The following is a 27,388-nucleotide window of genomic DNA, read 5'->3' on the forward strand; positions in this document are numbered from 1 at the left end:
GGCCCCGCCGCAGCGCGAGCGAACGCGAGAGAGCGCCCCCATCCGGCGGGGCCGGGCTGCGCCGGCGGCTCTCGGTGCGATTGGACCAACGCTAAAGCCGGGAGCAGCACAGGGGCACAGAATCACAGAACCATAGAGGTGTTTGGGCTGGAAAAGACCTCTGAGACCGAACTGTGAGCAAAGCCCACCTTGTCATTCAGCCCAGAGCACTGAGTGCCACGTCCAGTCCTTCCTTGGACACCTCCAGGGATGGGCACTCCACACCTCCCTGGGCAGCCCCTGCCAAGGCCTGAGCACCCTTTCCATGGGGAAATTCCTGCTGATGTCCACCCTGAGCCTGCCCTGGCCCAGCCTGAGGCCGTTCCCTCTCCTCCTGTCCCTGTTCCCTGGGAGCAGAGCCCGACCCCCCCGGCTGCCCCTTCCTGTCAGGGACTTGTGCAGAGCCACAAGGTCCCCCCTGAGCCTCCTTTGCTCCAGCCTGAGCCCCTTTCCAGCTCCATTCCCTTCCCTGGACCCACTCCAGCGCCCCAAGGTCCTTCCTCAACTGAGGGCCAGAACTGGACACATCACTTGAGGTGCCTCAGCAGTGCCCAGCACAGGGGGACAATCACTGCCCGGGTCCTGCTGCCACACTACTCCTGACGCAGGCCAGGATGACACTGTAATGAGTGTAATGAGGAATGGGTTGTTGTGACATTTAGTGTGGTCTAGCAAAGAAGAAAGGGAAATTAATAAAAGCTAAAATAGTGAAAGGATAAGGAACAAGAATGAACAAGGCGAGCTGATTCACTAACAAATCAGACAGGTTTCTGAAAAGTCAAGTATAAAAATTGCTACAGTCCATGGCCAGGTTAGCCAAGATCCACACAGTAAACCACACAATGGCCTTGTCAGTGTTACACTGATAATAGTTTTGCAATGTTGAATTAGTGCTGAACAATATTCCACTATGTTGGGCACAAACATACTGATATTTTTATTAAGTGTCAAGCATGTACATATTCCCTTTTTTCCTTCAAGAAAAACATTTGCCACAGTTAGTTAAAAGGAATTCCCACGTGCCTCCTGTTTGTGTGTGTGTGAGCACCAGCACTGGGACCCTCTGGTGTCCATGTGCCTGGTTTTTAAGATCTGGACAGGACAGATGGACCAGGCAGTGGAAGAGCAGCAGGCTCCTTCTTAGTGCTCCTGTGTTGCCTGACAGAGGTTTGGGTAATTCTTCCTCACTCTCTCTGTCACCTTCTCCATTACACACTTCACTAGGAGGATCCCCATGCAGGTTTCGGTGGCAGTTATTTGAATGTGTTACTGGGATTTTTGCATTTATAAGGGCCACTAACTATCCAGAGAACCATGAATAGTATTTGCAGTATTTAGCTTCAGGCTCTTCTTACAGTTTCATGTGACAAAGAGCACAGAATTTTCCTCTCCCCTGACTCTAAAAAAATTGCTCTTTTTGCCTTTGTAGTGTTCATAGTCTTCTACATGGAAAATAATGGGCACTAAATCCAACAAGTAATGAAAAAAATTATAGGAATGACAACTGAAAACAAATGGACACTGTTTCACACATTGAAACACATTGAAAGTGTGAGCAGAAATGAATAAATGTTATGAAATGCCATCAGCTGTTGTTAGCCTGATCCTGACCCCTTTCAAGTCAATGGCAAAACCCATCAAATGTCAATGGCAGCTGTGTTTTACTTCACTGAGAGATGTTAAAATCTAGCACGTACATTTGTACAGATCAACGGACAGGCCTTTAGCATATTATGCTCTTCTTCATGATGAGCACCTTTGCTTTTTCTGTAGATCTTGTGCTGCTGCTCCCAGTTGTGGTGTTTGAATAGGAGTAGTTCCTCTCGTCAAAATAATGTGTGAAACACCACTGTGCACACCTGAAGGATTCTGTAAACAATTGAGGGAAATGACAGCGTTCTGTGGAGCTGGAGACTGCTATTTCACTAGGGGGGTCTGAGGTGGTCTGTTGGTAGATGAGTTACTGCCCATACCTTCTGGGCTATATAAGCCCCTTTATGGTTTTCATCTGTGTGATTTGGCTGTTCTTATTAACACAGTTGTTCTCAGCCTTGCTGTCTGCTGTATTTTGAACCATTAGTGGTTTAGAGGCAGAGGGAAGAGAAGTATGAACAAAATCTGAGCTGCAAATCTAGTTTGGGGTTGTAGTATGTTCTTGATGCTGAAAAAGAACTGTGGATTTGGAAATCTTCATAAGGCAACTACCATGTTTTGGCACTAGTGATGAATTACTGCTGCAAGAACACAGCTTTTATGGAAGGCACAGAGCAGGCTTGGGTTTGGGCCATAGTTTTAAAACCAGGAAATCAATCCTGGCTTTAGGATAAATAAGTCAGGTTGGTCTGTCTTTTCTTTCTCAGTCTGAACGTGAAACAGTTTGTAAGCTGTTGCTATTTAGTTAATACACTGGAATGCAGTGAAATTCAAAGACATGCAATGTTTCTTCAATTCGATGTATAAATAGATTACAGCATTTTCAGCATTCCAGTCTTATGATCAAGTGGAATCCAGATCAGGTTTCATTTAACCTAGTAAAGAGAGAAATGTGAACAGTTTCAGATAGCTCATGTGGAGTTCAGCAGCATACTCTCTCATATATTTCAAATTCATATTGAGTATGGTATCAACACCATACTCAATATGGTATCATATTGACTATGGTATCAACACCATACTCAATATGGTATCATATTGACTGGTATCAATATTGGAGAAAATCCACATCTCTTTGATATACTTGGTGTGTCTGAAATCTTTCTGTTTGGCATGGTTTTATTTTAATGGATATTTCAATAATTCATTGCTGGATTTCCTAGAATCTAGGTTGCTAATTTTCTTGAAAACCTCTCTTTGAACAGTAAGTAACCACTTTGCTCTGTGTATAAACCATTCTTCAGACTTTTTACCAGCTTTATCAATTACCTCTCAGTGTTAAAAGCATGAATAATGGCAGCACATTTGTTTTTAATATGTTGTCTAAGCAAAAAGGAAACATAGACAAACTTCAGAGAGCTTGTCAGATACTTTAAATAAGTACTATGTGGCACGGCTTGATCTGCAGTCACAGATCCATTTTCAGGACTGAGCTCCTGAAGTGTACGGACTTATGTAATACTTGGGGTAGAAGACTAAGAGGAAGTGTGGAGAGGAAAGATGGTCTGTTTTTAAGATGAGAGAGCAGTTACAGAGTAGACATTAAAGCCATTGCAACTCCATAATAATAATGTTTAGATGGCCTATTTAAATAGGCTTTCCAAGGAGTCCTGATTGTTTGGAGTGGTAGTATCTGTGTTAACTAGCTGAGACAACATCCACTTGGTTCAAGTATGTGAGATCCTGAGGTTCAAAGGTGAATGCGTACCTGCACCCCTCACATTTCACTGCCAGAAGTGCAATGCCCTTTCTTCCCCTTTTGCTGGTGAAGCAGGAATTCAAAACCAGAGGTTGGAGCTAGATAAATAAAGGTGTGGGGAAACTTCTACGTATTTAGGTTCTGAGTAATTTTTGACAGATCTATTGCTGCCACATCAGGTGGGACATGAGACAGTGATCAGCCAAAACTGGTTCTCTGGCCTTTTTTCCATAAACATGCTACATAAAACTTACAGTCTGGATTAGCTGCAACTTTTCTACAAAAGCACAAATGTGGGATTTGTAGCAGGTAGTGGACTAATGGATTCCCTGTCTTCACATGGAATCTGTATGCAAAATATATATCCAAAAAATAACACTTCTGTGGCTAATTCTTGCTTTTTTCATCCAGCTGTACAGCTGCTATCAACATCTGTAACTGCATCTACTGAAACACTCATGCTATCAGACACTAAAATGATGTGTTGAATATAAACCTAAAGTCTGTTCACATAAGTCTCTGCTTTTCTGCTGTTAATTTTGTGTTAAAACTTATACAAGTAGTTCTGAAATCCATTGAAATAGAATCATCAGTGAAATGGAGAGCTTCCTGAGCAAAACTAAAAGTGTTGGGGGTAAACAAGCAATAGTTGTTTATGAGGATCTGCATTTTGTATTATTATTATTATTATTTTATAATTGAGCACTTCCATTATAAGCATGATTAAAAGAACAGGCACAACTTGTCTTGTTGTCCTTCATTAATGCTGAAGAAGTGATCTCAGTGTGTATCTGGGTTTGCAAATTCAAACCACTTTCAGGGGTCTGCTTTTGGAGCCTGAGAAAAATGGGAAAACAGAACATTTGGGGAAGTGAATATTCTGACATTTGTCAGAGTAAACTGATGGAAGTGATACAAACTACTGGGTTAATGAAAAATACCACAATACTTAAAATACACTACTAGGATTCCCATAGTAATTACCTGTTTCCTGGCAAGCCCTAGCAGATTCTCCATGAGAAGTTTGATCAATGGAATTGTCCTGTGGGTGTAAAATGGTGTGGGAACTCTTTAGTAATGCATTGCAAAGAGGTGGTATACTCAGCATTGTCATTTGGGAGGAGGATTTTTTCCTCACACTATAAATAATTCCATGTGGATAAAAAGTAGCTTGTAAATTCTGCAAGTTAAGACTAGGAATTTTCTTTTCAAGGGCTTGGATTCTGTTAAGATGTCTGAAAGTCATTAGAGGCTCTCGACATGGAGTTGTCTCCAGGAAGAGGAGCTGTGGTCTCTGTGGGGACTAGCCAGGACATAGAGACTCCCTCCAAAAGAAGGAGAGGAGGATTTTTGGCTGTTTTTCCAACCACAGTCCCACTTGCTGTTGTTTGAATGAACCTGACAGCACCTGACGGGAACTCGTGGATGTTCAGCACCAGCATTGCTCTGCAGCAAGTGTGGCGTGGCAGCTGCCAGGTTGGGATGGGGAAGGATCTGCACAAAATGCAGTACATACAAACCAGACACAGGAACAGTAGAGTTGGGCTTTGGCTCTATCTCAGGAGAAATCTTGTGGTGGTGTTACCATTAGTGTCACTGACCTGGGCAGTGCACAGCTGGCCACCCAGACACATGTCTCCTGTCTCCCGGGGCTGCAGCTGACCAAATGTCCTTGTGACATCAGTAGAGAGGCCTGGAAGTACAGATGGGCAGTGGTATCAGAATCAGGAGGTCAGTGTGACTGCACTGGCTTTGGCACAAGGTGTGGACTGCTCAGGCAACATCAAGGCTTCTTGAGCACCCAGGTCCAGGTAGCTTGCACCTGGGGGAGTCTGCCCTTTCTTGACATACCTGCCCTGCTGTTACTGCCACTGCTGCTGTTCCTTTTGTCTCTGATGCAGTAAAAAGCCTATTTTTGTTAGCTACTGCCATTCCCAGAACAGCAGCAATGGATCTCAGAGCATCTCAGATGGTCTCCTGTTGGAGAACTCATAACAGGCTTTTATCCAGAGCCCAATCAAAAGGTGAGCACAAAAGCGCTGTCTGGCACAGCATTTATGGGTTTATCCCATAAACCCCCAGTATTTCACCTTTACACTACCAGAACTGGATCCTAAGTTAGTTGTCTAGCAGTTCCCCCACTCATTAACACTTGTAGTTGTTCTAAAACAAGATTTATATTTAAGATGCTGTTTGGAGAAGTGGTAACTGGTTTTTTTTTTGTAACTGATGTCACAAGATAGTGCATGTGAGTCCATTTGACACTGGCTCTTGTGATCATCAGCAAGTACATTACATGAGAGAATGGAGAAAATATTTGTCAGAAAGAACTATCTCTTCCCAGCTCATGAGAGTCCTCCCAGTAAGAAAAGTGTGGAGTCACCTTCAGAGCTCATTAGTGTCAGACCAAACTGTTCCACTGGACAAAGGCAGACATCTTCTTTCAGTTGATTCTAACAAGCAACTGTTGTTTCCCCTTCTGCTTGACAGGGTTATATTTAACCATGCAGTGAGTCTCAGGTACACCTGCTAATTCTATATCCTATTTACATCAATGGAATTTACCTTACATTAATGGTTGCAAAAAGCAAATAGCAATGTGCTAAGAACATGGAAAACAAAACTGGGTTTCTGGCTTCCCAAACCTCTATCACTGAAAATATTTTTCCTTAGTGGTCACCGTTCTGTAGTAGACAAAGTTAAGGGCTAAGCCATTTTATTAGTAACATTTCTATATTGATGCATAACAAAATTATTTGCTGCCCTTCCTTTTCCAGAAAGGAAGTTGCTCTTTTGCTGTAGCATGACATACAAAGCCATAAAAAGGAAACAAGTTTCTGCTAGGAAAAACTTTAATCGATGCTACAAAAAAAAGTAGTTCTGCAACATCAAAAAGTTTAATTCTCACACGGTTTTTTAGTCTGTATTAATTCTAAAATTAGAAACACACTGTGACTTCTTTATTTGTGGATAAATTTACTGAGAAGTGCAAATATCATGTGGAATTCAGTCTTGATGTTGTATTGCTGTCTCTTAAAAATGTATGGAATTGGGTAACTGAAATTAGTAGTGTCAGGCATACATGAGATACAGGAATTGAGTTTGAAATCATAGTTTAAGCAGAATTCCCATCAAAATCCAGTTTGGAAACAGGCGTCAGCAAGCACTTACCAAGTTTGAGCGATGTCTCTTACCATGAGGAAGCGGTTTCTAACCACTTTCTACGCACAGATCCATTAAAATACCAGTCAAGTGCAGGCATTGCCAATGATTTAACTTAAGCCTAGACTAGGAGCAGAGCCTTTGGAATTCTCAAGCAGTTTCTAATTGTATCTGAAATTAAGGTGGACAAACAACCAGAGCATTCAAACATTACACATGCAGTAACTGTTGCTGGAGCTGAAGTGGCGATCATGTATTCTCACTGTTGCCGTGCTGTGGCATGTGCTGTGGTTTGATTCTGGCAGGGGATGGCACAGGGATTAAAAATCACTCTGAATCTGCCTGGAGCTGCAGGCATCAGGTTGTTGTGACTGGTTCTTTTAGTATTCAGACACATACTAGGAAAATATGTCAGATATGTTTATACTAAAACCAAACATGGTTCAGAAAAATAGTAGAAAATCCAGAGGTGAATCCCTCTCTAAGTGCAGTGAACTGCAAGAGTACCTGTCACTTCTACACTGTGGTGACAAACCTGTGAAGAAAATCTGCATCCATTTAAGACTGGGCCACCCCAACAAAATGAGATACTTGGCATTTATTATGGAGTATATTATCAAATATCTGTAAGGAGATTTACTCTGTGAAAGTATATGAATTATTTTTCTCGGAAGTAGTAAATTTTACACTTGTCTATTCACCTTTTTGTGTTCACCTTTTCTTCCGTGTTCTTTAGGAAAATAACAATTTCAAGTCACATAAATAAGCATGGCCCCCATCAGATTGCCTCTAAAGTGCTTTTGGTCTTGTTCTACCTCTTGAATAACCCTGTTCCAGGTCAGCACAAATTTGACCTCTATTCTTCACTTGTTTTCTTTTTCAGTTTTTACATAATGTTAGAAAATGGGAAAAAAAAGTCATCTGCTCTACTAAAGTATTAGTCAGACAAGGTTTGATTATAGAACACCACAAGTGGTGTAGATTTCCCTCCATGGACAATCGTGCTTGTCCTAGCTGATACTCACTCCGTAGATAACTCACTCCAGCACCACGTAGCAGTGGGCATTATGACTAATTCAGCTGGTAAGCAGTTTTGTTGTGGTCTCTCCACTATAGGAGGTTTCGGTGTTTATTCAGTTTTAAGTCATAAAACAGTTTTAAATGATGCAGTCATACAAAAAAAAGATCAGCTGAAGGAGAACGGAAGAAGGTTTTTTGTGATTTTCCTGGTCTTTTGGTTGCGTTATGCTGCCCATAAAAAAGCCACCTCACCTTCTCCCCTCAGTGAGGTACTCAGAAGATTACAGATCTTACTATGAATTGAGCACTGTCTAGATCAAAGATGTGCTGTGTTTTTTAAGTTTCAGGACATTTCTCTATCAAATTAACTCGGAGCTGACTTTTTTCCGTCTCATCTGGTGCCCATAACAAAGGCCATAGTCAATAGCTGAGGTCAACATTGTCCTGTAACCGGCTGGCAGGTGGCACGGTGCTCTACAGGGGATGGAACACAATTCTGAAAGCAGGTCTGCTGCAGTCCCCCCAGGTGTCAGATTCTGTGGTGGGGATATTTGCCTGTGAGTTGTGTGGCCCATCCCCAATAGCCCTCATTGCTAGCGAGCTGATTGCTGGCGTGTGTGAACTGATGCAAAACCAGCTGGGCACAAGGTGTGAGCTGTAAGTGGAAGTTTGCTGAAGGAAAGGATGTAGGCTCTGAGAAAATATCACTCTCAGAGGTGGAGACTGGGGTGGTGGGCATGTTCCTATTCTTCTCTACCTGGCTGAGGAGGACTGTGGCAAGCAGCTCCTGCAACAAGACAGCCAGGGCCTAATTTGCGGTCTGATGGTGATACTGTGCCTCACTAAGTCAGAGGTGATACTCAGGGTGAGCCTGCCCAGTCACAGCCCACTCTGGCTGGCAGGGGATCACATCAGTGAGGTCTTTGGGAGTACACATAGGTCAGAACAAGTCAGAGGAAGAAAAATGATGTGGAAACAGGGTGCTGAAATACAGAACAGTGTATTATTTATTTATTCTATGTAGACCAATATCACAGTTAACCTGTGTAAATATTTCTGTGTTTACTCATGTGGTAAAAGACTTTTGTAATGGTAAGTAAATACCTAGTAGGATAGATTTAGCATGTGAGAAGGCTCACGGTGAGCTTTTTAAGAATGTGAAGGTTAAGCAATACCAATGTACACACAAGTAGCAGGAAGGGGGTAGGTTTTTTCCTTAAAGTTAAATCTGTGCATGCAGGCATGATGTTCAGACTAGCATGGCAGTACACATAGAATTTGAAATTATTTGAAATTGCTGTTTTCAAGAACTCTGACATATATAAATATCTTTTCCCATAGCATGATGCCTAAAGAAATACCCGTTTTCTTCCAGTGTACTTCCCAGAACCAGGCCTTCAACACCATTATTCATCCCATTGTTAAAAGAAATACGCCAGCTCTTCTGTACCATGAACTGTTTCTGGAGTGCTGCTTCTGTGAAGGGTACACAGACACATCTCAGCTTCTGTTGAAATGTAATTAACGGGTGGATTTTAGGCAAATTTTGTGGAAGTTCTCCAAGCTTTATAAATAATATCTCCAATTTTTTTTCAGGCAGTAAAACTGAAACCTAAACTGGAAATTATTCACTTAAAGTTTCAGACCAAGTCAGTGCCCAAAGTAAAATCCAGGGTTTCTTGATCTTCTGCTTACTCCTGTGAACACTGAGCAGTGCACTGTGTAAGCTCTCTTGAGCATATTTTGGAGTGTATGATGCATGTTGCACGAGTCTGTTGTTTCTGCATCTCTGTTTTTGCAGATGAATTGGTACCATGTAGGATATGGGGTGAACAGTGATTTTGAGTGTTAAATGACTGAAGGACTTTTGAACCTGTACTTCTTCATGTGTTCTCAGACAAGGGAAGCAAGGTTCTGTTCTGCATGTAGAAGAGGTGATGCACAGCAGAAGCTTGGAAAGCTGGAGCTGAAGTTGTGCAAGGAGAAGAGAGATGCTTTCAGTTCCCTCCCACATTTTCAGTTTATATCTTTCCCTATTGCATTTGCTTTCTCGTTCCTGCTTCCCCCTTTGCACATGTGTTGGCAGGAAGGAGTGTGCTGGCTTCACAGTGTAAGATATTCTGTGGACAGTCAGTGCTGCTGGCTGCCATGGAGCTGCAGTGGCTCCCCAGAGCTGGTGGTCATCAAAGCTCTCGAGCACAGCAATTGGAGGACTGCAAGCCAGAGCCTGCTGTCTGCCACACATTGGCAGGGGTTTGACATCAGAGTGTGCATTTAAGTCACATCAGCATAACCAAAACCAGTTTAGGTAGAACTGGGTAGATATGGAATTTTGCTCCCAAAGACAAACTGTGGGATGTGAAATAGAGCCAGTGACAGGAACCTGACAGGGACCTGCATTCTGTACAAAGAACCCCAAGTGACAAGTCCATATGGCTTTTCCCTGTAGAATGTGGACCATGGATTACTTCCTCCCATGACTCATAGACGGTTGCATGCAGGTAGGATCCCTGTAACCCTGTTTTCACTTTGTAAATAATTAGACTTAACATTTTTCAGGCTCCTCTTGCTGAAATGAAACCCACACCCTGGTAGTGTCTGCTGGCCCTTGTTCTACCTGGGCACACTGCTGCAGGGGTTACTGGCACTGGCCCACTCGGCTGTGAAAGAAAAAGCTTTATAACAGGATGCTTCTGGTAGGATCATGACTTCAGGACAATCCCTTATTTTTGCAGCTATGTTTATAGGGAGTAGTACATGGTAAATTAAGACATTTGGGGATCTGCAAATCCAGAGCAGACAAAGCTGGGTACTGCATAGCACAGTGACGTTCTGGTCTATAAGGAACCTCACTAGACAGAATGCTGGTTCACACACTAACAAAAGGAAACCCTTTTGTTAATGAATAAAGTGATCAGAATCTGATCTATAGCAATGGTACTGCAGGCCTTAACACTTGATTGGACTCAGGGTTCTTCAGGAGCACAGTGAGAGAACAGAAAGGCAGAATGTGAGAGGAACTACATGGTGAAAGAATGCACAGTGAGGGCTCTTTCCTGCAGCTGCTGAAGCCCTGTTTTCTCTCATAACAGACGTTCTTTAAAAAAAAAACCAAACTGTGAGAAGTGAAGATTTATTGCCTAGTCCTTTGATGCCATGGTCTGTTGAAGCATGGAGAATGGCCATAAGAAGTGGGTTTAGTGTTCTTTTGTGGTAGGTTACAAACAGCACCAGGAATGAGGAAATGTGTCTAATCCTTGTATGGACATCAATTGATTCAATGGTATCGAGTGAGTTTCTTCATCTCATTACATCACAGTTACTCCATTTTTGAAATCAGATTGATGACTATCAAGCATTGTTCATTGTTTGAGGTCTGCAGTTATAAAATAGGAGCAGCATAGGCAGGGCCAGGATGACAGATGCTGCACATGCAGTTTTGGGATCCTGGCCTGTGGCAGGAGCTGTGTGCTGCCCAGATGGGTTATCCAATAGCCCACAGCAGTTGCGAAGTAACCACTGGAGATGATGAAAAAAACTTAGAATTAAAAACTGTGAAAAGATTCAAGTTCACCACAAGACCTCTCCCAAGACTTCCTTAATTCCTTGTTTGGGGAACATTTTAAATTCATCATCGACATTATTTTTATATTTCTAATTCCCAGAGCCCTATTCAAGTTTTATGCATCAAAAAGAATAATTGTGTTATCCAAGTAGGTCTTCAGAAATTGACTTCTTTCTTTGTTACTCAATAGCTGCAGTCACTTGTAGGTGTTTGGGTTTGGCCATCAATTTAAAAATCTGGTTATTATGTATTCAGCTCTTATCTAGGTACTGTGTAGTTTACAGTGAGCAAAGGTGTTCAAGATGGAGTCTGATCCTTCGGGTATTGCCCAATGAATAGCATTTAAAGTTATGCTTGACCCATGCCAATCCTGAGCAATTCCTATCCTTATGGAAATCTCTGTATGATATGACATTTTCTGTAATCCAGGATGTGCCTTTGTAACCATAACTTTGTTTTGCACACATACATATGCCTCTAAAATTGTCTGGTTCTGTCTGACAAACATATGAAACTTTCAGAATTATATTAATTTTGGGGACATGCACTCATACATTGGACAAGACTAAATTTATAAGCCTTGAGGGTATAAGGTATAGCTTTCATCCTAAATTTAGTTTTATTTTCAATTCTGTTGATAAATTTTCTGTACTGATTTCAAAGTCATAGGGCATGTTGGCTGGATGGCTAAAATTTCTAGAGAAAGGGTGTTGTGTATTTATAAAGATAACAGTAATATTCAGAGTGACATCAGTAAGGTTCATAAAAATAATTAAAAGAGTTAAGTTTAAGAATTAATACATGACCACACAGAATAACAAGTGAGGAGAAGGAAAATACACTTCTTCTGTCATGCTGTCATCTCCCTCATGGCTCGGCAGGGCTGGACACCAGATTGGATCCATTACTTTAAATAGAATACGTCTTCTTCTCCCCAGGTGAGCAGACACCAAGTGAGGATGGGCACTAAGATCTTGCAGTCCCTCATAAATACAGTCAGATTTCACTAGGGAACATTTATATGTTTTTGGCAGTACATACTGTGAGCCTGCCTGCTTCATGCTGTGGGAAAACCAGTGAGCTTGTTCTCCTCTGCATTCTTACCTAGAGATTGCTTGTGCCTGTTTGTTCCTTACAGTTTGTTCTCCCAGGCAGTGCAGACAAGCCCTCGGTCCCTTGCTCCCAGAGCAGGAATGGTGTGTCGTCATGCCTTGCGGTGACTTTGCAATGTGGAGAAACTGGCATGGGGATAAGATCACACTTGTTCTGTTCTCTGACCTGAAGGAATGTAAACTTGCTGACCTCATATATCTGCAGACGTTGGCAGATGCTCTTACTCATACCACTTTGTAATTCAGCATTATGGTTATTCCTTACACCTGCACCGTGCTGTGCATAAGCTAACAACAAGTGGTCTTATGAGATGCCACCATTCCATGAAGAAGAAAAGTGAACTCCTCAGGTAGGCTGACTCTGATGTGAGAGATGGCCCAGAGGTGGCCCAGAGTCCCTCATTCCATGGGCAGGCCCATGAGAAGGGACCTGGCTACTGTGTTAGTCTCTGCAGACAATGCCTCAGAGGATACAGTGTGGTGGGCAATGGAGTCTCTAAACCCACCACCAGAGTCCACAGGTGAGCTGTGCAAAAATCCTCTTGAACATCCGAGACACCAGATACCTACCTCCATAGCTGCCTCCCTGCAGGCATGGGAACCCACATGGAAAGTGCTTCATTAATTCCCTTTGGAATATATTCATTACTGGTGTGATTTCCACATGGAAGTCTGCTGTCAGCAAACCTCACAAGTGTGCAAACTGCATGTGCCGTCTGAACTAAAACCTGTCTTGTATGTGCTCTGTTGCAGCTCAGGTTGGTCCCAGAGGCAAATCTGTGATATTCTAGCTGAACAGGGTTCTACATGAAGGTGAAATAACCCTCTGATCCAGTGGGGCAGGGAAGGGGTTTCTGAATAGGATCCACCTCTGAGCAATGCATGGAAAGAACAGATTATCCATACAAAACCACAGTCACCACCTAGGAAGGGAGAAGTTGACACTAGCCTCTTACCATATATCCTCCTTTTCTCCTAAAAAATAGGGGGCTGCAGCACCACACTTCTGTGTCTTTAGGGAATATATCTATGCTGGGCTATACATTATTTGGCTTTACTTTGATTTCAGAAGCTGTAGCAATATGGCTCATGATTCACATCTGTGTTAGGCTGTAGTAGTGAGAAGGAGCAAACAATTGTTCTTGTAGTTGACATTTTAAGTGCTTTTTAGCAATATCAATATCCAGACAAACCAACATTACTTTGAAAGCTACTGCGGAAATTCATAAATGATAATATAGCCAGAGACGATTACAAACATGTAAAACAAACAAATCTGGTGTTTTCTAAACATGAGTCTAAGGGTTGACCGCTGGCTCTGCATCGCATACACTCCAAAGGGTCCATGGATGTGCTATAAAGAGTAAATTTGTATATATAGCAAAATTTTAAAAATAGGTCATAGTTACATGCAAAACTAACACTTCTCCTTTAAGGATGACTATCTGAGAGCCATATCTTCCCAGCAGCAGTTACCGACTCCAGTGAGGATAGCTGTGGGAGCAGAGGGACCTGAACTCAGGTCCAAGTTTTGTTTGCTTATTCTAGCATAGAGCCTTCTTAGAAAAGTAAGAAAAAAGCTCTTTATTCCTGCAAAACTTGTGGCCTTATCCCCTGTAACCTTCCTGAGGGTGGGGAGTCAATGCCAGAACTTTTGCACAGCTTCACTCTGAGGAGTTGTCACTAACCCTGGCACTTCTCAATGCAGAACCAGGTTGCACTGACACCTCTGCTTCAAAATGCAAAGGGTTATTGCTGCAGGAATAAATTCTCTTTCTTAGAAAGAGAGGCATAGAATTTAGCAGGGAAACGGAAGGATTTAGTCTTGTTCCTGCTGCGAATGCTTGAAATGCATAAGACTGAAGTATCTAGGGAGCATGACAAAGGTCTGACAAAACCTGGCAGTTTTAATTAATGGCCTCTATTCAGCTGTCAGAATCCAGTGGGTCTGCTGACAAGACAGTGACGACAGATCAACCTCCACTGACATTCTGTGTAGATGCCTTTAAAGTAGTGAAACATACATTTAAAAACGTGTACTTAGGCATGTGCACAAAACTTGAAGTCTTTCACAGGTGCTCAGATTTGTATCTCAACTAGAGATTCTCTTCAGTGAGACATGCAATTTAAATCCCTAAACCAGGTCAAACCTGACATAAAAATGATTAATTGTTGAACAAAAACGTATCATGATCATCCGTGGATAAAAAGAAGAGGGGAGTTTCACCAATGCAAATACAAAATTTGCAGTTTGGAGCAAGTTTGGAGCTTTTTTAATTAGCCAGAGGAATAATGGGTTTTGGAATCACTACAGTGACTTAACATGGCTCTGGGTGCTGTTGTTTTGTTTTGCAGTGACAAGACTTCCGCAGGAGAAAAATGTGGAATCCCAGCCTAAAATCTCCCATTGCAGACATAATGTCTTAACCTCATATGGAGCCAGGCCTGGCCACCTCCTCGGGAATGCTGCTGAAACGCAGCCATCAGTGAGAGCAAGTCAGCCCTTTCACTGCAGGTGTGCCAACAGGGATTGCTGCTGGGGCTTTCTGAGAGGGAGCTCAGAGCTCCCTTTGGTAAGGAACCTCTCTGTTTCCTGTGAGATACATGCATGGCATGTACAGGGGAACGATTCTGTCTGACCAGACTAAGTCTCGTGGTGTTAGGCTGTCCCAGAGTTAGCAGGTGAGCTGCCCTGGCTATGTTCCTGTCCGTGGTGCACAGTGGGTGCAGCTGAGAGCAGCAGCTCTGAGCTGTCTGTACCCCCATGGCATCCTTACTGCAGCTGCCTTCTCGCTTTGGAGGAGGTTTTTGTTCAGAGAAGGTTCCCTGAAAGACCTTTTTTTTTTGTAGGAGAAATGAAATGTACTCAGGCCAGCCTGGTTACCCCTCATTTTGGGAGAGGCCTTAGAGCCTTTGGGAAATGGCTTTCACCTATCTTCTGCAGGCTGTGGATGAAAGTTTGCATGTGCCTCTGACAGCATACAGAGAGATGTGCACTAACACCCTTGTAGGGAAACACAGCAGAGAGCACTTCCAGCTTGCAGGATGTTGGGGTAGCCCAGCAGGCTAAGGGCAGCAAGCTGGGCATACCCTCACTGCTGAGGAGGTCTGAGCTCCTTGGCTTGCACAGGGACAGGGACCACATGTGACTTGCACCACAGCTGAGTATGTAGCCAGTGGGAAAAACACTCCTGGCAGAAAAGAGAAAGCAAGAAGGTGCAAAGTGACAGAAATTGGCCTTCAGGTTAGCACCTCAGTCTCCGTATCATCCCTGAGACTGAATTCATATGCGCTCAGCCAACCCATTTTTGAGAGTTTCAGGGTAAACTGGGTTTCCCTGTGCACACACCCAGCCCTCTGTGAGCACCTCTTGTGTGGCTGCTGGCAGATTTTGGAGGCTCTGAACCTATGACCAAAAATAGGTGGGTCTGGTTTCCCTAGTCATTGTGTTCAGTCTTACACATGCCATGATGATGAAGCACTCTAAATCATGAGTCTGCTCACATTCACTGATAAACCAGTCATGCAAAAGGTTCCTTGGAGTAGGAATTCAGCAGTAGGCATTTCACATCTGTGAGAAATAATTCAAGGGTGTGGAGTGACTCATTGGGAACTGCATGAATAATCAAGACTTCTTTTTCAGCAAGACAAAGCCATGAACTTTTGTCTGGCACATCAGGGAATATGTTCCCTTTGTTAAGGCCTGTGTTCTGGGGACTGATGCTAGCAAAAATACCAGAAGGAGGGATTTTTGTGATGGTCACAGAGTGGTCACTTTTAAAGTGCAGTTTTGTGTATGCCAGCATAGCATGGGTGTGAGACTGCAGAGCTCAGAGTAGAAAACAAAACAGAGAGTGGGAAAGCCTTGTGCTGGTGTGTGGTCAGAAGAGTTTCTGCGGCAGTCAGGAGCAATATCACCTCTCCAGGTGTGTCATTTACTAAATGAAAACAGTATTGCAGGGAGCCAACAAAACGAATCCACAGCCTCAAAGCAGGTGTGAGCTGGGATCAGTCCCAGAGAACAGCCCTTTCCTACCACCAGGCCATCCTGCCCTTGAGAAGGCTGGCAGAGCCCCTGACCAGCACACCCTCACGCTGATGTCAACAGAGGCTTCTCTTCCCAGAGCCCCTGACTACTGTGTTTCCATCCCCGCTCCTGGGCAGCTTTCCCAAATGAAGCTCTTCTGCACAGCGCCTGAAGTGAAGCTGTCGGCAACATCCTTTTTACAATGAACAAGTTCTCTATCTATACACCAACCTGCATGTTCAGAAAGGGGGCTGGGGAAACTGAGGGTAATCTGTGAGGCATCTTTCCCACCCAGAGCCTGGGGACACCTCGTCTACTGTAAAAATTCACAAACACTTCCGAGATAGCACTTCTTGTTTTTTTTTTCTCCAGACCACATTATAATTTTAATTATTATCAGGTAACATGTTAGGTAAACAGCTCATAAGTCCAGTTAAAGGACAGAGCTATTTGAGAAGCAGTTGATGCTATGTAAACCTTAAAAACAAAGACATAAAATTGGAGAGTAGAATAAAAAGATGGAAAATGAAACCAGCCTCAGCAGAGTTTTTTAATATTAAGCAAGGACTCAGATCTTTCCCTTGGCCAAGTCTAGAAATTTGCCAACCACTACTGGTTCCCACTTGTGTGGAAATGAGGAGCCGGGTTGTTTTTTTTCCTAGACTGCAGAGCAAGCAACAACAGGAGTTGTGCTGGTCTAAGGTTCTGGTTTGCTGTGCCGTGTAAGAACAATGATGAGAAAGGCAGAAGGTGGGATCATTTTCCATCTGGCCTGTGCCATTTTCAGTCCAGGCACCCTCCAGGGTCAGGTGCTGGGGCCCTCAGCTTATTCCATCAGAGCTCCCAGGTACTGCATCCCTGCACACAGACCTGTCTGCCCCAGCAGCTCTGAGAGCTGTAAATACTGGCAGCACTCAGGGATTGGAGACTTGGCAAATGTGACAGATGGCAGGAAAAGCTTTATAAGCTGAGCAGAGGCTGGGAGAAAGCTTGTGAACTCTGGTCACAGGTTACAGAACAGACAAATGCATGTCAAACGATGGACATCACTGGATTTCTATGTGTACTGAGGTCCAGAGATTGTCACTACAGATAAGGTATTTCCAGTACATTTTTTCTCTATGCAAGTTGTAAAATTCATCCCAACTGGTTATGTGACAGGATCTGTTCTTTCAAGGACAGGGCTAAATCCATCATGACCACAACTTGCCAGCACTTCATATAACTTGATCCCATGTGAATCACACAGTGAGTGTGAGCTCCAAGAGCTGAGTCCATGAACAAAGCAGATCTTGGAGCAGGACGAGGAATGCAGAGGCGTGTGCTGGAAGGTGTGGCAGGTATGTGTGAGCTGTTAATGACCGTGCTGAAGAAATCCTGGTGATGCAGAGGTGAAAGAGTCCAAGAACTGGAGGAGTCCAGAACCCATGCTGTAGGATCAGCTGCAGGACTGATTTGCATCCATAGCAGCTGGTGCCGGTTCCTGGCATGGAAATGCTGTTCAGCAGCAGCACTTCTGAATCTCACACGCTAGCAGCAGGTACGGGCCTGCATTGGTATTATCTTAGTTTTCAAAGACTTATCATGCTTTTCAGAGCCATCCTATCTTTCATTTGAGACGTCACTGGACAGGGCACTCCATGGCTACTACCACTCTCCCCTGAACCAGCCTCTGTGAAGGTGACCTCTTCCACTTACAAGTGAGGAAGGGCAGAAAAATTAGGGTTTAATGGATGGAACTCCGGATGGAACATGGATAAACCCAAGAAGTTTAATAGATGAAAAGTGGCAAAACCACTGACTAGCATTTGTAAAGCTGATATGCAAAAAGCTTAAGATCTGCAACTTGAAAAGTATGGGGTCTGTCTAGTTATGAGACAAAACTGTGGCAGGATCTGACCCTGCCTGCTCAGCCCTGTGACTGAGGTTCTCTTTCTCCACGTTATGGGCTTCAGCTGTAGCACAGCAAAAGGACCTGCACCATTCTGACATGAACACTGCTCTGCCTGCCTGCACTGCCTCACTGCAAAGAGTGCCTCTGAATTATAGGTGGGCAACATTCACCAAAATTGATTCCCCTGGAAAGTTTGGTGCCATTCACCTTATTTGCTCCATGGGCTTTCTCAACCCCCTTGAGGTCCCACACAACTGGGGAGGGCTGTAACACCCCTGGAACAAGGTACGCCTTGGTGGGGAAGTGACCTGTGGGCGTAAGTGATCTTTCCTAATACCTGGCAGTTGTCCCACCCAGGCTTAACCTGCATCTCCTTCAGCCAAAGGAAGGATGGGGATCAGGCTGGTAGATGAACAGCACGGTCCTGGCCCCGTGTCCAACCAGCACGCCATAACCAGGCATGCCACCAACAAACATTCCCAGGAATTCAAGGCAGGAGACATACCATGTCCGTCTCATCTTGATTTTTGATATTTTTCCACCCTAAACACTTGGCTAGGTGATTGTTGTTTGGCTTTAAAATTTTTTGTGTGATAACTGAAGATGTATACTACGAGGCAGGAGTTTTGTTTCCTTAAGAGCGGCAGCCTCAGCTCCTGGAAGCAGGCAGCTTCAGTGGCTGTACTGGACATCTACTGACCTCAGGCCTTATTCTTTCACCTGTCTTGTCACTGACCTGTGTCTGCTGGTGCTGAGGGATTGAATATATGGTGCCAACAGCCTTTGGGGAATGTATCTCCCCTGCAGTAGCCAGGATCACTGTAAGTGCTTTCTCTGCCCTGCCCAGAGTGATGCGAAATGGGAATGTCAGGCGAAGCCTGTGCTTCAGCTGTGCTCGGTTCTGGGCCATGCAACGAGGACTCTTTACTGGAAACAGGAGGTATATGCCCAATGTTATCATTGCTATTACAAAACAAAGGGCTGCTCTGGTACAGTGATCTATGTTGATGAAAGCTAGGAAATGCCATCCTGTCCCTCTCTGTAGTACATCCTTCAGAAGATGTGCATGGGGGAATGCAAAGGAGGTTCTCATCACTGTGTATGTCAGTAATGAAGTTTCCTGGGAATAAGTTAGGAGTCTAGAAGCTCAAGGTGTTTGTCTTATGAGTTCTTGTGTACCCATGGGTTGGTCCTTGGAAAGCTGCTGTAACACACCAGGAGGAAAGCACTTAGTCATTCCTGAGAGAAGCTTTGCATATCCCAGCCCAAGAGGAGAATGGATATCATCACAACATTTTCTGCTGTATCCTGGCTTTTCTGAGCTGAACAGATCTGTGTCAGCTGAGGAAAGCGATGCTTTCCTTGCACGTGGCCAGTGCTCGTAACACCATAATTAAACATAAATTCTTTAAATAGGTGCACTAGAGGGTATTCTCTCAGTGAGAGCTTATACATCCTGTGCTACTTATTTCTTCCAGGTTGGCTCATATTTAAATCTGGTTGTTGCAAAAGAGCAAACCTACCCAGCCAGAATGATTATAGGAGGCAGTGAGAAATCAATTTAGGAAATATGAATTGCTTGAACCTCACAAAGTCCTAAATGGGGAAGATGGGGCTTAAAGATAATATTAAAAAATCTGTTCAGTAGTGGAAACAATCTAAGTTGTATGTCTCTTAAGTGGGTGTCTGACCACAAGACTTCCCATCTTCATCTAACTGAAGATGCTTGCTCATCATTCTTGTAAAATATGCTGCTCTCATCTCTTTTGTTCACATAGTAGAGAAACTCAGCTTTCTGATGTGGTAATGAAGCAAACCAAAAACTCGAACTATTCCAACGAAATCCTAAGCAAATTTAGTGTTGCAGCTGATGTTATAGAATAACAATTTCCTGGTGGGATATAGCATATACAGTGATTACAAAATCACCTGCCTTTGTGAAAAAGGAGTTTATACTGCCTGGTTTAAAACTGGCTACTTGGCCGGACCAAATATCTTTATCCACTACAGAGATCACAAAGATTTTTATCACAGGGGATTAAAAAATTTATTTAATCTGACAGTAAATTAAACTGAGATGAGTGATGCTGTAGCCATCTTGTTTCCTGCCGTGGCTCTTTGGGACATTGCTAGCCCTGGAGGGAAAATGCTGAACAGGGCTTCCAGCAGCTGCTGACTCAGCACAGCCCTGCACAGTGACCATCACTAGCACTGACTTCAATGTACTGCAGTAACAAGAGCTGGTTGTGAAGAAATGCGCAAGCCCTGAGCAAAGCCATGCACGAGGAGTGCTGAAAGCAGTCAGTGATCAAAACAGAACAAAAAGGAAAGAAATGTGACTGATTACCACAAATACTAAGAAATTTTTTCTAGCTGTTAAAAGAACCACCAGGTTAATACAGAAAGGCACAGAGTTTGTTTCTGACCCATCTCCATGTCATAAGATATTATAATTCTATGCTGTTAAGTTGTGCTGAAGCTAGATGTGGTTAATGGTGGGGTGAGGCAGCTGGGTGCTCACTGCAGGAGGAGGAGGAGGCCGGTGGAGCAGGGGCAGCTTGGGGCCCACCACCAGGCTTGGCCTTATCTCAGCCGTCACTGTGAACTCTTCAACCCCTATGCTGAAGGGCTGAACATGTTCAATAGCTTCACATTTGCTCTGTCACAGACTTTCTCTTTCAAAAATTCTGCTAAGGGCCACAGCCAAGCTGGAAGAACAGGTGCTCTCCACTCCCAGGAGGTTCCAGGCTGTGAGCAGGTGCCCTCTGTCCCCTGGGAGCTCTGGGCCGGCTGTGCCGGGCAGTGCTGGCACAGGTGGGGTTGGTGCTGGTGCAGGTGGGAGCAGCTGCTGGACTCAGCAGACACTGACTGTGTTTGCCCAAGGATTAAGCAAGGTAAGCCTCTAGGCTTGTCCATCCCCCATTCAGGGGACCCAGTCTCTTTATCTTTCTCTGTCCATAGGGTATTTAAAGGCCCTGGTCCCCCAAGAGGACACCTCGGGCTGGCGGAATGTGCTGTGGTCGCAAGGCCCCGAGCCATGCTCCCCGTGCTGAGCCCCATGCAACGCTGCTTTGGCAGGCATGGCTGCTGGTGTCTGGGGTCTGCTCAGCTTTTCTTTGAGGTATTTAAACTTAGCAAAGTGGCTTTTTTTTAGATCCATATGCATAGAGCATGTGGTCACCTGTGACAATATGTTTATTCACAGATCCTAGCTGCTTTCAGGGACCAGCCTTCTCCAAACATAATTAGGGCTATTTAAGTAGTTGCTCACAATTACTTCTTGGTTCACACAAAACACTATGAATTCCCTCACTGAGCAAAAACTGCAGGCAGCATGAATGTGAAAAGCAACAAGGATCTTGCTGTTGAGTGCTTCAAATATTTCTACAATCCCATTGTAAATGGATGTTTACTTCTAAAGAGCTGCCCACCATGTCTACTCTGCCTTTATGTCAGTTTTCAGACCAGTAGCTTTACCCGGCACTCTGACAGCTGTTCCCACCTGTCAGCCTCCCTTGCTCTGGCTCATAGTAATTAGGCTGGAGGTATATGCAGAAAAGCCTGATTTGGGGCTGGATGTGAACAGAAGCTCTTCAGCTTTTATCCTTTTGCCTGCCCTAAAAAATTTAATTTCTGGGATTCCAGCAAGGCCATCACACTGAATGTGTCTGTGTGAGTGTTGGTGAGCAAAGCTTGGCCCCACACCCGGCCCCAGCAGGAGCTGAACTATCGGGTCATCTGGAACATGAGTCTCATTTTCAGCACTGCACAATTTTCTCCACAGTGATGTTATCTTTGCCATCGGCTACTGGCACGCAGCAGCTCACATATGCCATTAGCAGGTGGCAGAAGACATAAATGGAATTTTCTCTCAGAACATTTCTTCCATTCTTCCTCCCAGACTGATGAAGTGCAAGTTCAAGCTAAAGGCATGTAGTGACTACAGCCTGTTCCCAAACAGGGCCATGGAGAGTTAAAAGCAGGCTCCGGGAGAAACTCTCATCTTTCAGTCTCTCTGCTAGGGTTAGCTCCTCAGCACACTGCACTTAGAACATGGGGAGTGCATTTCTGTGTGGCTGCACTCTTGATACCCTCCTGGCAGCTCCTCAGCTCCTTTGGGATCAGCTGGCAACAGGCAGGGAGGCAGAGACATGGGCGCAGTCTCAGTGGGAAGCTGAGGCATCTGTCCATGGTCTCAGCAAGCTGCTGGCAGCTTGGCAGAGCTCTGGGCACTGGTGTAGACCAAGATGAACACAGACATTTAAGAATCAGGCAAACAAATTGCCAGAAGAGTCATGAATTCAGGAACACGACGTGCACATTGTGTGGCCTCCAAAAGGAGGAGGCAGAAGCCTGAGGAGCTCCGCATCATCCCATGTTTATGCTGCTGTGAGCTCGAGTTGACCTGCCTTCCAGCAGAGCCCCAGTCAGAGGAGCCTGGGAGCTGCTGTTGGAACCATGTACCTGAGTGCACTCCTGACTCACCATTCACTTTTGGATCTGGATGTCTTATATAGGAAAATAAACGGCTTTTTGAAAAATCTTATTCAGGGTTCTTCTTTTATTTTTGATATGAGCTTTTTTTTCTGTCTCCCTCAACTGCAGCAAATCCTGCTCAAAGTTGCTCCTGAACTTGATGGGAAAAAAACACATTAAAGACCATGGCTCAGGACCCCCTTGGTCTCCAGACCTGACACAAGCATTTATTTTTCATCTGTTTTGTTTTGTCCCCAAGGGACAATTTCATTTCAGGTTCATGAGCTTATACTGAAAAACAATAGAACATTTCCAAAGTCACAAAATTCTGTGGAATCACAAGTCTAATGCTTTGGATCCAAAGTTAAAACTTCAGGGATTTTTCCCCACAAAGATACTTAGATACTTGACCAAATGAAAAGTGCTTCAGCGCTACAACTGCCACATTGATGCTCTTGTCTGACCTGTCTCAGGGACCTTGTTTGTTTTGTCAGATAATGCAGATGGGGAAGGGAATTGTCACTTGCTTTTGTTCATGGAAGTCTTCAAGTTCCAAGGTATTGAAAATAATTTTCTTCCATACAAATGTAGTTTCTATTGCACAATATGCTCTCTCATCATATGTGGAAATCCCATTCCCTGGTTTCAAAAAGTCTTTGGGCTTTTGAATGCTGCTGCTTTCCCACAATGGGGAGTGGTCTCTGCCCCCACTTTGCCCCTCATTGCTGGGGGGATCAGAGCAGGGGGGCAGTGAAGAGAAGAGTGAACTATTAAAGCCAGACTGCTGTGTGCACCTGGGCAGAGCCGCCACTGGAAAGGTGCACGGTAGAGGCACTTTTGTGCCAACCATAGAAATAATTTCCTTAGAAAAGTATTTTGCCTAAAGCCCACTAGAGATTGCAGCCCCAGATAACTCTCTTGCTTTGGTGCAGGGTCAGAGCTGAAACTCTGCAGAGGGGGCATGGCCAGCTCCCGGCGTGAGCACTGTGGCCACACAGGCATGGGATCTCCTGCACCAGACAACCCAGGGCAGAAGGAAAGAAAAGGCAGTAAGGAAAATGGGGGCTGTAATAATTTTGCTGTACTGGGGGGAAAAAAAGAATTTGTCATCTGGCTAAGAAAGCAAATTCCGCTGGATCCTAAATTTCCTACCTATCGCCATGGAACAGCTTCTGTCGAGTGCTGTCAATACCTCAGAGCTCTCCCATGTTCCTTTAAAGTTCAAAGTCAAAAGGCTACTTTGAGGTGGCTGCATCTATTTGCCCTTTTCTTCCCCTGAAGCAAACAACCAGTAAAATTCCCTGGCATATTGCTCTCCTTTCTGAAGTTTCTTTCCTCCATTTCCCTCTTCCATAAAATCAGACTGCTATTCACACATGGGTGAATCTAGAAAATCATTTAGAGTGGGAAGCACATGAACCACTTCGGTGAACATCAGGTAATTGTATTTTAGAGGCCTTTTGAAAGGTCAACTATTTCTGGCTAATTTTTCCAGCTACTTTCTTTGTGAACTGAAGCCCACTGGCACCAGGTGAAGAACAAGGTGGTTTTGTAAAAGTCTCCAACTCTCTGGCCCTGTGAACTGCCCACCCTAGATCACTGTGTGATTCCTTTCATGTTTTATTTCCGAGACACCCATCTCCACATGTCACCTGCTTGTGCCAGGTTTGTATCACTCACCTGTGTCCTGGGAACAGCTGAGGTTTTCAGACACACTGCTCATTAGATTCTACACTTTTCTAAAAAAAGGCTGACTTTTCAGTTGCATCAGGATATGAAAAGCAACCTGAAAATCATGAGACACACAAATAGACACACAGACAGACAGACCACTGGAGCGCTGGAACCTGCCCATCCATGGTTGGTCCCAATGCATTTCTCCTATGCCAAGAATTCCAGGTGGGCTCACGCTGCAGCTTTTCCGTCTCAGCATCACAAATTTGGGTATTACTTCTAACAAACCAATAAACCTTGCAATAATAAATAAGAAACTAAAATATTAATTTAAATGAACTGACAAGTGTTACAGCCACAAGATGGTCACATAATCCCAACTTCCATTCAAAACCAGACAAAGAACATCAAACAACATTAAAGAAACTTTATGTTCTTTAGTAATGCAATTTCAACTACAGAAGTAAATAAATTTGGTTTATACTAAGAATGGAAGCACAGAGGGACTTCTCTAGATAAAATTTTTATTTTAGGAGAAATTTAAATTTCCTAAACTGGTCTTGTTTTCTGAAAAACAATCCAGAATGGAGAAGAGAACAATGACACTTAGGCTGTACATTAATTAAAGCAAAGGCTTTTTAAAACAGCAAACCTGGCAATCAAGGCCCTGATTTGTCCTCTTGGGAATGCAAGACCAGTCAATAACAGCGTGGCCAGCTCCCAATCCCAGATTCCTAACTGCTGCTCCAGACACTGCCCAGGTTCTGCCAAATTTGCCTGCGCAGGGCTTTGTTCCTGAGGCTGCATTCCTGCGTTCTGACAACAGCCACCACACAGCTCCATGGTCAGACATATGTTCAGGGAGGCATGTGAAGAGGCAGGACTAGCCTTTAGAAATTTAAAATAGAAATTTTAATTAAGGAAAACATAAGTGACATATCTATTTGAGAAAGTAATGGCCGTGCAATGCAAGTGCATCAGTGCCAGTCTCCAGAGCTGCACCCAGCAGTGCCTTTGCTGCAGGAGAGCGGGAGCCCAGCTCTGCCCCCAGAGCCAGCACCACCCGCTGAGAGCTCAGCACCCCTCCCTGCTGCACGCTGGGCCCCAGCTGGGCACAAGCCCCTGCAGACTCCATCCCTGTGGGGGCTCTGGGGGACACGGGATTGTCCCGCTCCTCCAGCAAGGTGGCACGGAAGCCTTGCACTGGTCCGCTGAGCTGCCTCGGAGGTCCATGGCCTATAGGGAGGAAAGCCTGGCCCCACACAGCCCCACTCCCTGCTTCAAGGTGCTGCTCCCAGCACTTTGCAGACCACAGAGGAATAGAAACAATAATGACACTTTCTGATCTGTTGCACCTTTCTGCATGGTTAAAGACCCACTGTCCAACATACTGCACTTGCCTCCCTTTCTGCCTGCTTTGATTACCTGATGCAAGTCAAGATCCACTCACTGCATTTATCTTGTGTTCTGTATTAAATACTTCACAACCTGCAAACAGATCTATTTTGAGTAAATATAAAATTCTATATTTAGAAAAAAAATACAGACCTAAACTATTCTAGTATTCTCAGACTACAAACCATTATGAACCATTTTTGTCCCCATTAATTGCAGTCTAAGACTATAAAACATAGGTTATGACAACATTTGCAGAACATGTACATAGCATTTCTAAATGACAGTGTCCTTTAAAGTCAGGTACATGTCATAACTTCTAGCTACTGTGTGTAGTTGTAAACTGTAGGAAATCACACAATTTGAAAAATGCTGCGAGTAAGACAATGTCTAGATCAGCACTGTCCAAGGAGCATAGTCTTGAGACACCAGATCTCAGGCCACATCCTTCCCTTCCAAAAAATACATTGATTTGGTACCTTCCTTGGCAGTTTGGGGTCAAAATGTAGACCAAGTTGGGAGAGGTCTGTGAGCATCTCTGCCAGGCTGCAGGGAGATGAGCCAGGGTGGTTCCATCAGGGCAGGGGTCTGCATTCAGTAGGGATGGACCCTTCCTGCTCCCTCTTATGGGAATCTGATGGGAACTGGCACCATCTGGGACACATGTGTTTGCAGTACAGGTATGGGTATCTTTAATGAATTACATGTTGATTTCTCTGTCTGGGGCAGATGCCAGGAGTCCTCTCTAATATCAGCAACATTTAACTCATGATTTCAGCTGCTCCTCATGGAAAGGCACAAAAGAACAGGCTCCAGTGTGAGAGCAGCAGCAGACCCCCCGGAATGATGGCCGACCAGAGAACCTGGCTCAGAATAGAGAGAGCATCAATTAGGATTACAGAGAAGTAACAGGCTTAGTATAATATGACAGCTGTGCCAGAGAATTCCTAATCTTCTACCTGCAATCCCTACTGTCAGATCTCTACGTTATATTTTGGGTATCAACCAAATCATATTGGCTGCAGAATTCCCCCCACCATTTCTAGAAGTCACTGGAGAAGGGAAGAATTGCCTATACTTAGCCCACCAAGTCCTCATGTTAATCTTTGCTCCCTCTTTGCTTTAGTACTCTGCTGTCCATTTTCACCTGGTGTATCCCACAATGGGTCTAGATGCTGAAGAATGCAGCCCAGGCCATGCTTTCCCCAGAAGGATTAATGGCTGGGTCTGTGGTTTGTTTTCCATTTACTTCTTTCTTGCTTTCCCCATGTGTGGGTTTCCTTATAATACAGGGTATAAAAAACACTCCAGCCAGAAGACGGCAGACCTGCAATGGAAAGGAAATGATAAATCCAATGGCAGAATGTAGAAAAGAAGGAAAGGGGCAACATTTGTAGTGCAGTTTTGCCTGAAACTTCAGTCACATCTGTGCTGGTTTGAGGTGATGAGGGTACATTTGAAAAAGAAAGCAATAGGTTTGTAGACGGCAGACCCAAATCACAGCAGTTACCAGATTCATACCTAGCAGCCCTCACTGCATGCCTCTGTCCTCTCTCCGCCAGGCTTGCTGCCGTGTGCAGAGACAGTTGGGACCATGGAGCCATCTCCCCTCCCAGGGAGCACAGGGGGTCTGTGGGGTTCCCCACCTTCCCCAGCACTGCTCTGGGACACT

The 27,388-nt window shown here is 44.3% G+C and overlaps 1 long non-coding RNA gene across 7 annotated transcripts in view; it reads right to left on the reverse strand.

The window, feature by feature from the left end:
• Positions 1 to 930: 930 nt before the first annotated feature.
• The window catches only part of LOC116448705, a 72,231-nt gene continuing 45,773 nt past the window's right edge, over positions 931 to 27,388 (reverse strand). For 6 of the 7 annotated variants that reach the window (XR_004242081.1, XR_004242080.1, XR_004242078.1 and 3 more), the window contains 2 exons: positions 4,993 to 27,043; positions 933 to 2,567 (listed from right to left, as the gene is read on the reverse strand). This is a non-coding gene — a long non-coding RNA (uncharacterized LOC116448705). Of the gene's footprint in view, positions 2,568 to 4,992; positions 27,044 to 27,388 lie in introns of all 7 variants that reach the window. The other variant, XR_004242083.1, reaches the window with a different exon arrangement.

This window comes from Corvus moneduloides, chromosome 10 (assembly GCF_009650955.1).
Source record: "Corvus moneduloides isolate bCorMon1 chromosome 10, bCorMon1.pri, whole genome shotgun sequence".
NCBI classification, from domain to species: Eukaryota; Metazoa; Chordata; class Aves; order Passeriformes; family Corvidae; genus Corvus; species Corvus moneduloides.